This window comes from Lichenostomus cassidix, chromosome 5, assembly GCF_008360975.1.
Source record: "Lichenostomus cassidix isolate B80296 chromosome 5, HeHo_3.0, whole genome shotgun sequence".
Classification (NCBI taxonomy): domain Eukaryota; kingdom Metazoa; phylum Chordata; class Aves; order Passeriformes; family Meliphagidae; genus Lichenostomus; species Lichenostomus cassidix.
This window is the reverse complement of record NC_139486.1, coordinates 49,236,278-49,250,244: the sequence shown is the minus strand read 5'-3', so window position 1 is coordinate 49,250,244 and position 13,967 is coordinate 49,236,278. Positions and strand designations below refer to the sequence as shown.

General features: G+C 34.2%; 1 protein-coding gene across 4 annotated transcripts in view; it reads right to left on the bottom strand.

Annotated features, from left to right (window-relative positions):
* METTL15 (methyltransferase 15, mitochondrial 12S rRNA N4-cytidine) overlaps window positions 1-13,967 on the bottom strand; it is a 75,957-nt gene that overhangs the window by 42,466 nt on the left and 19,524 nt on the right. The window lies entirely within an intron of this gene.

Below are 13,967 nucleotides of genomic sequence, written 5' to 3'. Positions count from 1 at the left end.
CAAACTTCATATTGGTATACAGTGACTTGAAAAGGCTGCCAACTCCCAGCCTTACCATGGAGGAGAATGTCTGGAGCAGTTTGTCTGTAAAGATGGGAGACTAAGGAACTGGTGAGCAGGTTCCAACCAGTCCCAGCCAGAGAAAGAAAGGAAGAGGCAGAATGGCAGCTGAGATAAGACACTGGAAAGGTGAACACTGCTCTCCTGACAGCTCTGCAGTGTCTAGATTCCTTTAGAGAGGTTTCTACAGTCAGTGTCCATATGACCAACAGGCTGACCAGGAGGCTTTGCTCCTGAGACCTTCCCAAGAAACAATGACTTGGGACACAGTGAGCCACCTTGAATCAAGGCAGGTTGGGCTGTATGAGGGCAGAAAATTAGTAGAACTTAACATTGTTTTAAGTCTTCTTTTACCTATAAAAGAGCAGTAGTGTTTCTAGAAACTGTCCAATGCCCCTTTCTCCTTTGGTCTGGTAACATTGGTGCTTGACTGATTAAAAGTCAAGAACTATTTTTGTTGACAGAAATAACTGGCTCTTCACTTAGCAATGCAGAGGTTGTATGACTGCAATTCCACTTAGGAAATATTTTCTTTTCAAATTAGTAAGAAAGTATCTATAATTCTATAGTCTAGGGAAAACAAACTGGAGCTCAGAAAGAAAAGGATTTTTATTGCTTTTATGACAATGTATCTCAGCCAAAGTATAAATGTGACATTCTCTGTACCTTGGAATTCACATAACTCTTTTCACTCAGTTAATTGAACTCACCTCTTGACTGGGGGAAACTCAAGCTAAACTAAAAACACAAATTCTCCATATACTTCAATATTAGTATCTGCATGGGGTTTTTTTCCCACTTCTCAAATTATTTGTTCTGTGAAACAGGTTTTGAAGACTATTTGCCAGCTACAATCATATTAAATAGAAATATGAACCAAACTTATTCTCAAAAATTATACACCCCAAGGGTAAGCACCTTTTAAGTGAAATTTTCTAACTTAACTCCTGAAAGGACTAAGATTCAACCACAAATCCCTTTGGATAAGAACAGAAATTCAATGGCAATGAAGACCCAAATATTTTTCCAGAAACATTTTTTAGAAAACATAAATAAAAGCTTATATATGGAAATCCCATAAACATAACAGTATTATGATAATACTTATGAGACTAATATAACTCTACTGTAGCTAAAAGTAAGTGCAAATTATGATCTTTTAAGATCTTTAGGCTGCATTATTTAACACAATTTCTTAGTTTATACCATCATGTTTCCCAAGCTTATACTCTAGAAGCAAAAATTTCCTATAATATTTTACAAAGTTAATGGAGGAAACAAAATTTAGTTGGGTGATCACCCAATATTACATTGCATCATTAACAGGAAGAAATAAAGCACCAACCAGAATTTTTTGTAAGCAGCATCTGTAAGATAAAACTATGTTACAGAGGACATAACATCCATACTAAATAAATGCTCCCACAATCTATTTAAGCATTCTGATTTATCTTCTGCCATAACAAAAACCAAAGTATACTAATTGAAACTAATTTATAAACACAAAACTGAAACAGTCAGAAAATGCAGTTGTTTCTTTAACACAACTAAATATCAGAATTTAGCTACATTTTTAATACACTTGCATATGCTAAAAATTCCAAGCATTTTTTCTGTAAGTTCTCACATACCACTAAGATTCAGTGAAGCTCTCTTATGACAAAGGGTCCAATCAGTTTGGACTTTCTTTGCATTGTCCTTTTACTATGCCCATAAAAATCCAATATTGGCTATTGAGTGGGATATTAATCTAATTAGCTATAAAATGAACATGAATTCTAGAAAATATACAAATCCTCTTAAATTACTTCTAAAATTTCCAAGATATATCTGACATACTTTGATTTCCACTCAAGTTATTTCTATTTAATCCTTACCAGAAGAAATGTACATAAGTAATAAAGAGACCTCTAACTTTTAGTTCTGTAGAAAAATCAATTTAGAAAAATCCCTTTAGAAAAATGTGGAGGAACAACAGAAAATTAAAACCACCTTTTTATTTTTTTTGCATAGGATTAACCCACTCAGAAATGCACTCAAAAAACTTAGTCACAACAGTCCCAAGTGTCATTTAGGATTGCTCTTATTCTGCAGCAACACATTACAATCAAAACCAATCTAAATTACATCATAATTTCTCTTGAAAGAAAAAAAGTTTAATCAGCATGAGTCACGTCTTCATGTTCGGGTTCGGTTGTTTGGTTTTGCTTTGCTTAAAAAACCAAACAAATGCTCTTATTCTATATCATAGCTAGAAAACTGGATGAAAATTTTCAAAAAACCTCAATACTGACTTTCCTAAAACAGACCTACAGGGTTGGCAGGAAGAGTCATGGAAGGTATAGGAAGTGTCAGAAGAGCTACTTCTACCTTTAAAATCAAAAACTTTGGAATAACAATTTTATTCCACTTAAATTCACTAGCAACACGAATTTCCAGAAAAAAGTCTTTTCCCACTAATAAGTTTAATTGCTTGTTTATTTCTTGATTTTCTGTTTGTCTTCTAAACATCTAACTCTTCTTTGGTGATCTCTAGAAAGTGATCTAGATTTGATCTTCTTTCACCAACACTTCCACAGCATGGAGAATGTCCCTTGTTTCATCAAGTTTGACAGCAGAATATTAAAAGATGAATTAGGGACCTTTTTGCCCAAACATAAAGACAATTTTGCTTATTTAAGCAATATTTAATATTGGAGTTTTTTTTCCAGATGAATTTTTGAAGATCCTATAGCTCATTCAAGAATACGGTTTTTTTTAACAGTCTCACCTTTCCTCACAGACATCTGCTTCTGCTTTTATTCATTTTAAATCTGATAAAGTTTAAGCTTTACAAGCCCTTTATACATACTGAATATTCATGAACCATACAGAAGATGTTGAAAATAAACCACAAATAAATACTAGCAATGCAAAGTAGAGAAGAGAAAGGACAAGGGTCATCATACTGTGACATAGTGACAAGCTCTCAATATTGTGACAGCATTGAAAAGCTTTGGCTACGAATCCATGCAAGCACCCACTGTGAATGAGCACAGTCACTGAATTCCACTGCCCTTTCTGAAGGAACCAAGACAAACCACCCAAACCTTTAAGCAAGAATAGACATGTTCTTTAACCTGAGAGCACTTCATGCAAGATTCTGATTCAATCCACATTCAATTCCTCATAATCTAGCTGTTCCACTCAAAAGCCACACTTTGCATCTAGAATCTAGAAAAATATAACTATCACCTTCAGTTATCAAATAGAATGATTATGTTATTAACATGACAATTTTGGAGCATTGATCAAATTTGAAATTCATCACTATAATATCCTGCTTCATAATATGCTTCTTACATATTCCATTCATCTTTCATGCCTGAAATAAAACATGCTTCATTTTTTTCCTCCTCTTTCTCTCTTGCCTACTGGTTTTTAATCAAATAAAATTAAATGACATTTTATCCTCCTGGTCCTATAAATACTGGAAAAGATTATTACATTAATTCCTCCTGCAGTGACTCACTATTCCATTGTTAAGTTATGATAGTCCCATCAGAGCCCCTTTGGGAATTTCATAATCAGTTTGTGACGGTACATTTTAGAAACCATTTGGCTCTTTCATGTCATACAGATAGCAACAAACAAAAATTTCACAGCTTTCATTTTACAACTAGCTCTAGGATAGTTATAGAGATACAAGGAGTTTATCTTCACCATTTTAGTATACAAGACTTTTTACTGAAAAGCTCTCATGATAAATACCTTTTAAGCATTTCATTTTAGTATGACTGAACTAATCTGTAATTCCTCTAATGATTATGTTCCACGTGTAATAAAGTTCACTCCATGGTACTCAATGGCCCTTGTGATTATTTTTCCTTTGCTGTGTAACAAAATGAGATTGCAGAACTTATACAAAATTGAAACTCAAACATGACATATATAAATTGAAACTACATAATACTTATTTTAAAAACCTCACTATTTCAGTATTTTCCACTCCCCTCCTTCTTTCCTTTTTAAATGTATGAACTTTACACTCTTAAAAGTTATTTGATCCTTTACATGTACAACTTTATTTTTCCCGACTAACCTTAATTATTTCAAGCAATTCATCAGGTGACCTTTCACAAAATGTTTTTGCTTCCTCTCACAACCCTGACGTTGTCTGAAAGAGGACTTCAGCTTCCTGGGTATCAGTATTTCATGAGCAGTGCCTCCCTTTTCCATCGCTGACCATGTGGCAAACTTCTGCTGCTTACCTTTTTGTCTAGACAAACTGTCTCACCTTGATCACACTTAGAGGATACCAAAAGATCATTGATATGTTGTCATTAACTAGCACACATAAGGCATTTTCCACAGCTCTTTCCAACAGATAACAATAATTTCTTCTAAAAACAGACAGCCTGTTATTCCCCAAAAAGCGACCTTTCACTGCATAATTATTTATTCAATCCCCAGTCCTGTTTATTCACTTTTTCTATTAAAAAAAGAAAATAAAAAGGTCTGTATAGACAATGACCATCTTGCCTGCCTTCAGCAAGCATAATCACCTAAACCATCTTACCTCCAAATTCTCTGATTAAAAATAAAATAAATAAAAATCAACCTCAAAGCAACGTTCCCAGGAAAACACAGTTCCTCCAACCTCGTTTTGCATTTCATTCAATGATTTAATACACACTCACAGAAGAGACAACGCTTATTCCCTTCTGATACTCTTGTATCCTGTAGTTGGCATTTATCCCCCTTTTGTCTAAAGAAATATTTCATTGAATGGCATCCATTCAAGTGTAGCGAGTAGCACATTTTGCAGTACTCCTCCCAAATTAAATGCTCCTAAGACTCATCAAACTTAGAAGGTAATGAAGCTATCATGTCATGGAAAGGCAAACTGACACTATATAAATTATAGTGCATGACCTCTAAATAATGTAAAACTCATTCAATTTTGCCATTTGCAATATTATGTATCAGAATCAGTCCAGATGCAGTTTTCAGAGGAAAATGTCACTCAAAGCTTACTTAGTAAGCCAAAAAAGGGAAAAAGAATCCTACATAATCAGTTACTTCTTTTACCTAATGGAAAAGACATACTTCCTGAGGTGCAAAAAAACAAGTAATGCCGTTTTTAGCAGAGAAAACATTATGAATGCTAAGTTTGAAACATGAGCAGAAGAACAGAAAGCAATATGAATGACAAATTTAAAATACGAACAGAAGAAAAATTAACTTGCAAAGACAACACAACTTGCCAGTACTGTATCAATACTATATATGAATATAGTATTTTAACAGTGATACCTGCCTGATGGAAGACTTTCCACCCAAAACTGGGCTTCTCAAATTATAAACTAGAATCACAGAACTTTCCTGTGGGAGAAAGAAAATATATCCACAAATCCTGCTGCAACAGCCAAGAACACAGCCCCAGTACCTCACTGTTCATGTTTCATCTTGCAAAAGAAAAAACAGGAGTAAGAAACAATGAAAATTATTAAATTAATATATTTTCAGTTTTAAAAATTATGAAACTAGAATATTTTCACAAAACTTTCATAACGTATTTATTTTGAAAATAGCACTCTTTCCATTTTTTACAGGCTTGAAAAGAAACCCCAGAATACTGATTTATTTAAAACATACTACAAAGAAAAATTGAAGAACAGCTACCCAGCATCCAAGCTATGTTGCCTAACTTTTCAGCTCGCTAGAAGAAAAGGAAACACCTGGAAACTGCTGCCTGAAGAAGAAAAAATAAAATGGAGACTCTCTAATGCAATTGTGGCACCAAATGTCAAAGCAACAATATTTTTTTCTTGGAGTATTAATATACTGACTAGTCTAACAAAAATAAGTTCACAGAACTGAATGGTTACTTGATGAGAGCAATGATATATTTCTACAGTATTAAAGCCACCATCAATTAGTGTATTCCAAGCCAATCAAAGCTAGGTCACAGTGCTTCTCTCTGCTTTTACTGATCTTTCTCAGTGGGATGACAAGCCAACATTTTTCACAGTAACAGAGTTTTCATACTTGAAATAAGAGCTAGTGTTTGCTTGTTAATGCAGAGAAGGTCAAACTACTAGGATGTTTGTTAAGGCTAACAATAAATATTTATTACTGCATTGCCAAGCACTGTTGGTCCATATCAAAATACTTATTTTATTTGTATCTATTCCATCTCTTCATGGAAAAAAAATCCTGAGAACAGAAAAGTAATATCATAAACAAAATAATCAACACATTGCAAGATGCTTTTTGCTACTTCATTCTGGTGTTTCTACGATGAGTCATGTTCTCTAAACTTGTCCCAATTTCCTTGTTATTCACAACACAAATTGCTCATTGTCACAACACAACTTGTTTTCTACTCTGTTTTATTTTTCAAATATCAACTCTAAGCGCAATAAAGTATATCTGACCTCTTGTTCAAACACCTTGAATTTTCTACAGGTTACTATTTTAAGACACTCAGCTATTTAATATATACTGAGTAGAACAACAAGCTGAACTGAAGTGGAGAACAGCGACAACAAATTCTATAGGAATCTTTTTCTAGAAGTGACTTTTTTCCCAAGAAATAGTTCATCTGGTGAGTCTTTTTACTACCACACCTTTAACAATTAATGACTGCAAAGGTATGAATCGAGACATTTTAAAAATAGTTACAATGTTTCTTAAGCAAAGCACATAGACTATTTGGGCACATATTTTAAGGGCCACTGTGAGAAGAGGCAGTCTCTTCTCAGCTCCTTAGTATTTTACTTTCCTTCTGCAAAGCTCAAAATTGCAAATTAATGTTCAGTGCTGGCCTCTGTTAAAACCAACCTCACTGAGCCTATAGTTTCAATAAACACAGAGAGAAAATTAATCAGAAGGAGAAATTAAATGTATAATCTTTTCTTTCTAAGAGGAAGGAAAAACACACCCAAACCTCAACTTACTTTCTTCCAATCACCTAAATATAGGGATTCTGTTAAAAAACAACATGAAACAGAACTTATACTACAGGGAACCATGAAATAAACTTCTTTTTTAATACTATTTTTAATGCATAAGTAGACTATATATATACTTCAGTGCATGCATACCAATTAACACTAAAACAATGGTGTTCAGTAACTTTAAATACTATGTAACAATACAACTAGTTTTCTATATCAACAAAGCAAAAGTAGACTAAGCCATTGTGTCCAAATTAATTTACAATCTCCAAAAACTGAAGTAAATGCTTTTCGTGAACATTACACTGCACATAAATGCATCATACGCTGTACAATGACAATTAACTCAGGCTGCAGGAGCTGGACAACCACGTACCACAGAGGTCTAAAACTTATTTTGCCCGACTGCCTTAAGATGGCAAGGCATTAGCTCCACGTGGCAGGAGAAATGGGTGTTAATGTCTTCACAAATGAGTCAATCTGAAAGGACCTATCGGGCCCTGGAAGAGCAGGTGTGGGGTCTTTACCACCATCAAGCCAAGCAAGCTGGTTGCAGAGCCATGCACAGTGAACTTCTCAACTTTTGGGGGAAAGTGTGTAGGCTTAATCGATTTCTGAATATTAACTTCTCTGCCAGGTGGGCTTAAAGCTCATTTTAATGGTCACACAATGCATGATGAGAGGGAAATATGTGGTAGGTGGTTCGGAAAGGCTGCACCTCCCTAGTCCCCCAGCCAATGGGGAAAGGAAGAGGGTAACATGCAGCCTGGAGTTTAGGATATAAGGATGCTGCATCCTCAAAAAACCCGGGAGAGACCCCACAGGGGTATGGCCTAGTGGACTCTCTCTCTTTATTCGAATAAAGTTGATTCTTGCAGGACTCCTCTGTCTCCTTTGGGGACACTGGCCTTTCACAGTGTCATTTTCTGCACACACGTAAGCCAGTTAAGCTATTTCTGGGACCAACGTGATTTAAAGCATTCTCTCTCTACCAAAATCACATACCTGCTACAGAAAATTATTTTAATTAACAGAAAATATAATTATTCTGAGATTATGTTATGCTGCAATGCAAACGTTTTCCTAAGAAACCGAATTAAAGGCAAACAACCTGTTCCATAGCAAAGTATTTTAAGAGAAAGCAAAAGTGTCAGGTATATGTGTTTTCAACCTAATATCTGATCTAACCCTCATTTGCTGCTGAAATTGTTCACCAACAGAACAAACAGTAGATTGCTCCTACCCTCTTTCTCTGGGTCACCTCCTCAGCATGTGCAACTCAAGCCTACAATCAAGATTTCCACAAATTGTTGATTCTTAGTCAAATTATGAAAGTACAGATTATGCCCTAGAGCTCCCTGACGTGACAAACGTTAAAAGTATTGGTCAGATATGCCGAAAACAGTAATTGAAAAGGCAAGGCTTTTACATTAAAGAAAACCAAAGTTTCTCCTAAGCACTTACCATGTTTTCAACATTTGCATTTCTTACAGCAGTATATATGCACTAGATATAATTTTGTCAATTTCACACTAAAGCAGACAATGACCATTTCATCATTTCATCTTCTTTCCTGCATGGACTGTGAGCTTTTTCAAAGAAATTTTAAGATCAGTTTTTGCAAAGTAGAGCAAAACATCCATCTAAAAGATATTATGTGAGATATACACAGAAAATCTTTGTTCTGCAGCTCGTCACTTTTGAAGCCACATGCTTTGGAGCAGGTTGGACAGATCATAACCAAATATGCTAGAAAAGAAAAAAGAAATTTAGAACTGTCTTTTCTTAACATATTCCAGAAAATTATAATAACCAGGAAGCTAAATTTTAATTGTCTAATAATTTAAAACGGCACTTTTAAGGTACAACTCCATCAGAGATAAAAAGGAAATAATTCCAAATCTCCTTACATAGAGTTTATTTCAGGAATCATTTTGCATTTTAAGTTGCTTACAATTATTTCTGAACAAACTATGATGGTCATTACGAGCAGCAAATAAAAAATGTAATACAAAAGGAACTTTGAACCATTCCCCATAGGTCACTGTCAACATATTTATGTAAGAATAAAAATTAAAAGCACTTCTTTAAAAACCCACGTAAATGAACATTTACAAACAAAAAACTCCCAAACCTATTAATTGCAGCGCCAGTGCAAAGTCACACACAGGTAAAGTCACTTACACCAGCTCAGTTACACAGAACAATCCAAAAGGTCGGTGTTGACTTTAGAACATCTTATTATGGTAACAAACAATCTATTTAAAAGAGACTAATGGAAGTAGGATCACTTTTCTTCTGAAAGACATATGGAGTCTTTTTTCTGTCAACTGAAGTTCATGGCTGGACTCAGTTTACAACTCTGATCAGACTAAAATGCTTAAAACCCTACAGTGCGTAGAAATCTCACAAATATTCGCCTGTCAATAGCTAAAAATTATCTTTGTAACATAAATAATACTTATTGATTACAGTCCTTCTAATTGTAGATTTATATGAAAATAATATTGCAAATATAAGTTCAATTTATTTTGAGCATACCAGAGTAGTGAAATGAAACCCCAACCAATTAAAAAAAGAAAAAAAAAAACTTATCACAAACAAACAAACAAAGAAAACCAGCCAAAACCCATAGCACTCTCTGGAAGAATAAAATCTCCTTGAAAAATTATGCATTTTTCTTGTTCATCTTTGGCTGAAATGTAAATCCAAGATCCAAGTAAATCCAAATGTAAATCCAAGTTGTACAAGGTTCCCAATCCAACTACACTATGAATGAAAGTTGCTGTTAAGAGTAACTTACCCTCAACATCAAAAAATCTACTCATTCAAACATTTTAAACAGTTTTCTCTTAGTAATATTTCACTTAACATCCCCTACTAATTAAATAATGGCTATTAAAAAACCTAACAAAAAACCACACTACAAATTTTAAAATAAATTTAAAATACATTATTGTTCTAAAAGAGAAAGTCAAAAGGCAGTCATCTGGGAATAATCTCCAATTTGGTTTTATATTTACGCAATAAGCTTATTAAATTTTTTTCCAGTAACCAACACAGCAAATTCTTCTCTCCTTCTGTCTCTACTTAATTTCATTCTTTGTAACTCATATGTAAACATATTAAAAATAGGCTTCTAAATCTTATCATCCAAAGGTGAAATTTTTAATTATACATGCAGAAACCTAAAGTAACACAGCATTTGTGATCTTTTTGGAAAGGTTAGCCCCCAAATATCATGAAGTAACATGTTTTCTTTGAAGTAAGCAGCAGAAGTCACATTTCATAAGAAAGTTACCATGTAATTGAAGTCTTTGTCATAGTGTAAATTCAGAAAAAAACACGATGTTTGTCCTTGGCAAGATCAAGTTTAAAATGGCGAGAGAAAAAGAGACACTGCTACCCAGAATGCAGGTTACATTAGTCCTCTTTTCAAAAAGTTAATACAGTATTTTTGGACCATGGTAGAATTCAGCCTTGTATTTATGAAATGTTAAAAAATATTTTCAAATAATTTATTGTTTTTACTTTACATTAAAATATCTCAAAATAATTTACAATTACTTTCTTAAAAAAATATTTGCAATTTTATAGTATATTTTACAGCAACAGTTTGCCATATTGTAAAAAAATCCTATGACTTATAAAGCAACTCTCTAACTGTAGCTAAACACAGTCACACTCTAAAACAAGTAGCAACACAGTTCATTTTTCAGTATTTAGAATGCAGTGCTACTAAACTTCATCGAGCAGAGAAGATTTAATGACCTCCAACACACTGTAACTGGAGATGCTCATATTCTCATCTAGTATGCAGATACAATACACTAATACATAATTAAAGAACAGGCAGTTACTGATTTATATTTATGTGAGATCAGCTTTACAAAAAGGAACATACTTCAGACTCACAGGCAATTAAAACCAGATTAATTTCCTACCACAAATATGAGTTCAAACTCCTAGTGAGAACAGCATGACTTGTAATTTACTTTTATACTCTTTATTACATTAATACAGCAATCAAAACACAATAGAGACCCTGAGAAAAAACATCCTTCACCACTGACAAAAATAACGAGCATAAAAACCTTGTAGAACTATACAGTCTTCATATAATCTATTGATTAGAGAAGGCATCTACTCAGCTCTTCAGAACATAAAATCGAACATCAGGAATTCCCAACCTCTTGTGGAAACTCTACAGGTGGTTCAATGGTAGTATAAGAAGTCTTAGCAGCATGCAATTATAGTAATAAAATATCTTTAAAGTGTTGACAGAAGTCAGTGAAAAAGAACATGCATGCGCAATCTGCGGTCTCAGCAAGAGTCCCTTTACTTCTTTTTGAGGGCAAAAACATTCTCAATTCTACCACGTGTGTACTTTAATATAGAATGCCATGGTGGAAATCACAGAATATAATGGCATGACTAAATTACACAAAGTTTTCGAGTAGAGGTTTTATTTTTTAAAAAAATAAGATGTTCAGCTGTTAATTACAAAAAGAATAAGCAAGCGGACTAAGGACATAATAAATTACATTTTACACTGAAGTTGTTTAACTAATTGGTTGCATTTCAACATGAAAGTACAGATACTATCATAAGCCAAAAGCTGGAAAGAGGCAACATAGTGAACTTCCCTTTCTGATAACACTCTGTTTACCAGCAAAGTACTGCCTGTGGCAGCATGTTACACAAGGAGGAGCTGGTTTGGCTCACCTCTGTTAGTTCTTAGTGGCTGAAACAAGCACAGAGCAACTGCATCTAACTTAATTACACATATTAGATATACAGAGTAGTTTAATCAACCAGTTCTAACACAGCATTGCTTGAAAACACAACAAACGGGCCCAATGATACTTAACAACGTGCTGTAAAAAACTGTTTTTAAAATCTCTACAAATACACAGAAAATAAGACAGCTTTTACTACAAGAAGAATATAAATACAGTAAGCTTTCTTGCACCCCTTTCTCTGTTATTTATTGCCTGCAAAAAAATTGTTTTACTCAGTTTTTTATGGTGATGCTTGTACGCCATCATCCTTTATTAGAGCCCAAATTACCATTAGCAAAACTAACTTGCTTTATGAACTGTACACACATACAATACAGTTCTTTTCAAACAAACCCATTATAAAGATCAAACAAATGAGCATGACAGAGTAGGAAAGACCATAAAGATAACAGTACCAATTCTGTGTAATTACAGATAAGCAATCATCTCCCTCAGAGCAAAGCAATTAAACACATGTTTATCTTCAGACCTAGAGTGTTTAGCTGTCTTGAAATCAACATGTACAACTGGATGGGTCTGCAAGTTTTGTAATTGTTAGCTTTACCATGTATTTTCAACCAAAAGTCAGTTGCACAAGAAAAATTTAAAAGCAATTATAGTTTTAAATAGTCTCTTCCACAAGCAGAATCTGACCCCCCAAGTGTGGTCTGATCCATGTACACATTTAATAGCTCAAACAGGATACAAGATTAAAATTACAAGTTTATCTGACTGGTACACATTTTTCCCCAATGAACTCGTACATAATTCCTTATGATATTAAGCTTATTTTAAGATGGGAGGATTCTTCTGTTTTGAATACACACTGTATTTAGCCACACAACATCCTCATCCAGGTGGATGCACCCATTTATTCTGCCTATACAAACAAGATGCAAATGCGAGTGCCTAAGAGGTGCTGCTGACCAATCTGAATTGTCTTCATTTTCCTTTCAAATGAGTGGAATCACTCAAGGATAGTAATGTCTACTCTAAATACCATAGGTAAGTCATCATCCTAAAACTCCCTACACAGAAAAATTAAATACCTTAATGCAAACCCTAGCTCCATTATTTCTTTTCTGTCCAAGTCTATGAGAAATCATTCACTACCAGGAATATGTCACTCAGCAGCAAGTAAAAAAATGACAACACACCAGGGTTACAGAGGAGGGCAACAGCAAAACCTGGAATTACCAACAGTTCAGAAATTGTACCAAAATCCATGCAAAAAAATGGCAAAGTCAAGTACTATTGATAGAACAGAGAGCAGGGACGGGGAAGTCACAAAAATCCCCAAAGTGCAGTTGAGCAAGTCTAAAGGCAAAATAGAACTCAGTAAAGGGTCATTGAATAAAAACCAACCAAATCCTAGTACCTCAGATCAGTTTGAGCTTTTCTAAAAGCAATGCACAAGACAGTCATGTTTGCCACTACAGTTGTCATGACCTACAATTTATACATGAAGCTTATTTTCCACAGAAATAATGTATATTTCTGGTAGTATATTTTATATATACATTAACAAAACAAAACTGAGGAATGGAATTATGCACACAAAAATCTGAAGATCTGAAGTATATGCTTCAGTGAGTCCACTTTGGCAAACTCTTACATTACTGACACTTCAGCTGATTCTGTTAATCAGCATTTTTGCTTACAAACCTTTGGGAAAAAATGACTGTGCAAGATTTTTAAATTCCACTAAAAATAACCTACTTTAAAAAGAGCGGTTGTTTTCTATGCTCCAATCCCATTCTGCTTTCTAAAAAAGGCTCAAGTACAAATTTAACAACAGAAAAGAGACTGAAGGTTAATTTTAATATGACGCCTGCACTACAGACATTTTCTCCAGAAACCATTAAATTACATTTAATTCAAAAATTGGCATAAAGACTAGATGACCTGTTTCCTGTTGCTATGTTCCTGTTGCTCAGGTTTAAAATGAAAACAAACCAGAGGATATCAGGTATGAAAACTGGATCAAGTCTCAGCATTCTTCACAGAATGCAACATGGGAGGGAAGCTTGTCAGTGTCACATGTACATCTACACTTCAAGGAATTATTACTGGCAATTCTTCTTAAGAGGTCACATCCCATTACCAAAAAATCTACATCCCTCATCACCCCAGACTCTGCAAATTACTTTTGACAGCATCAGTGATCATACATTTTATTCTTAAG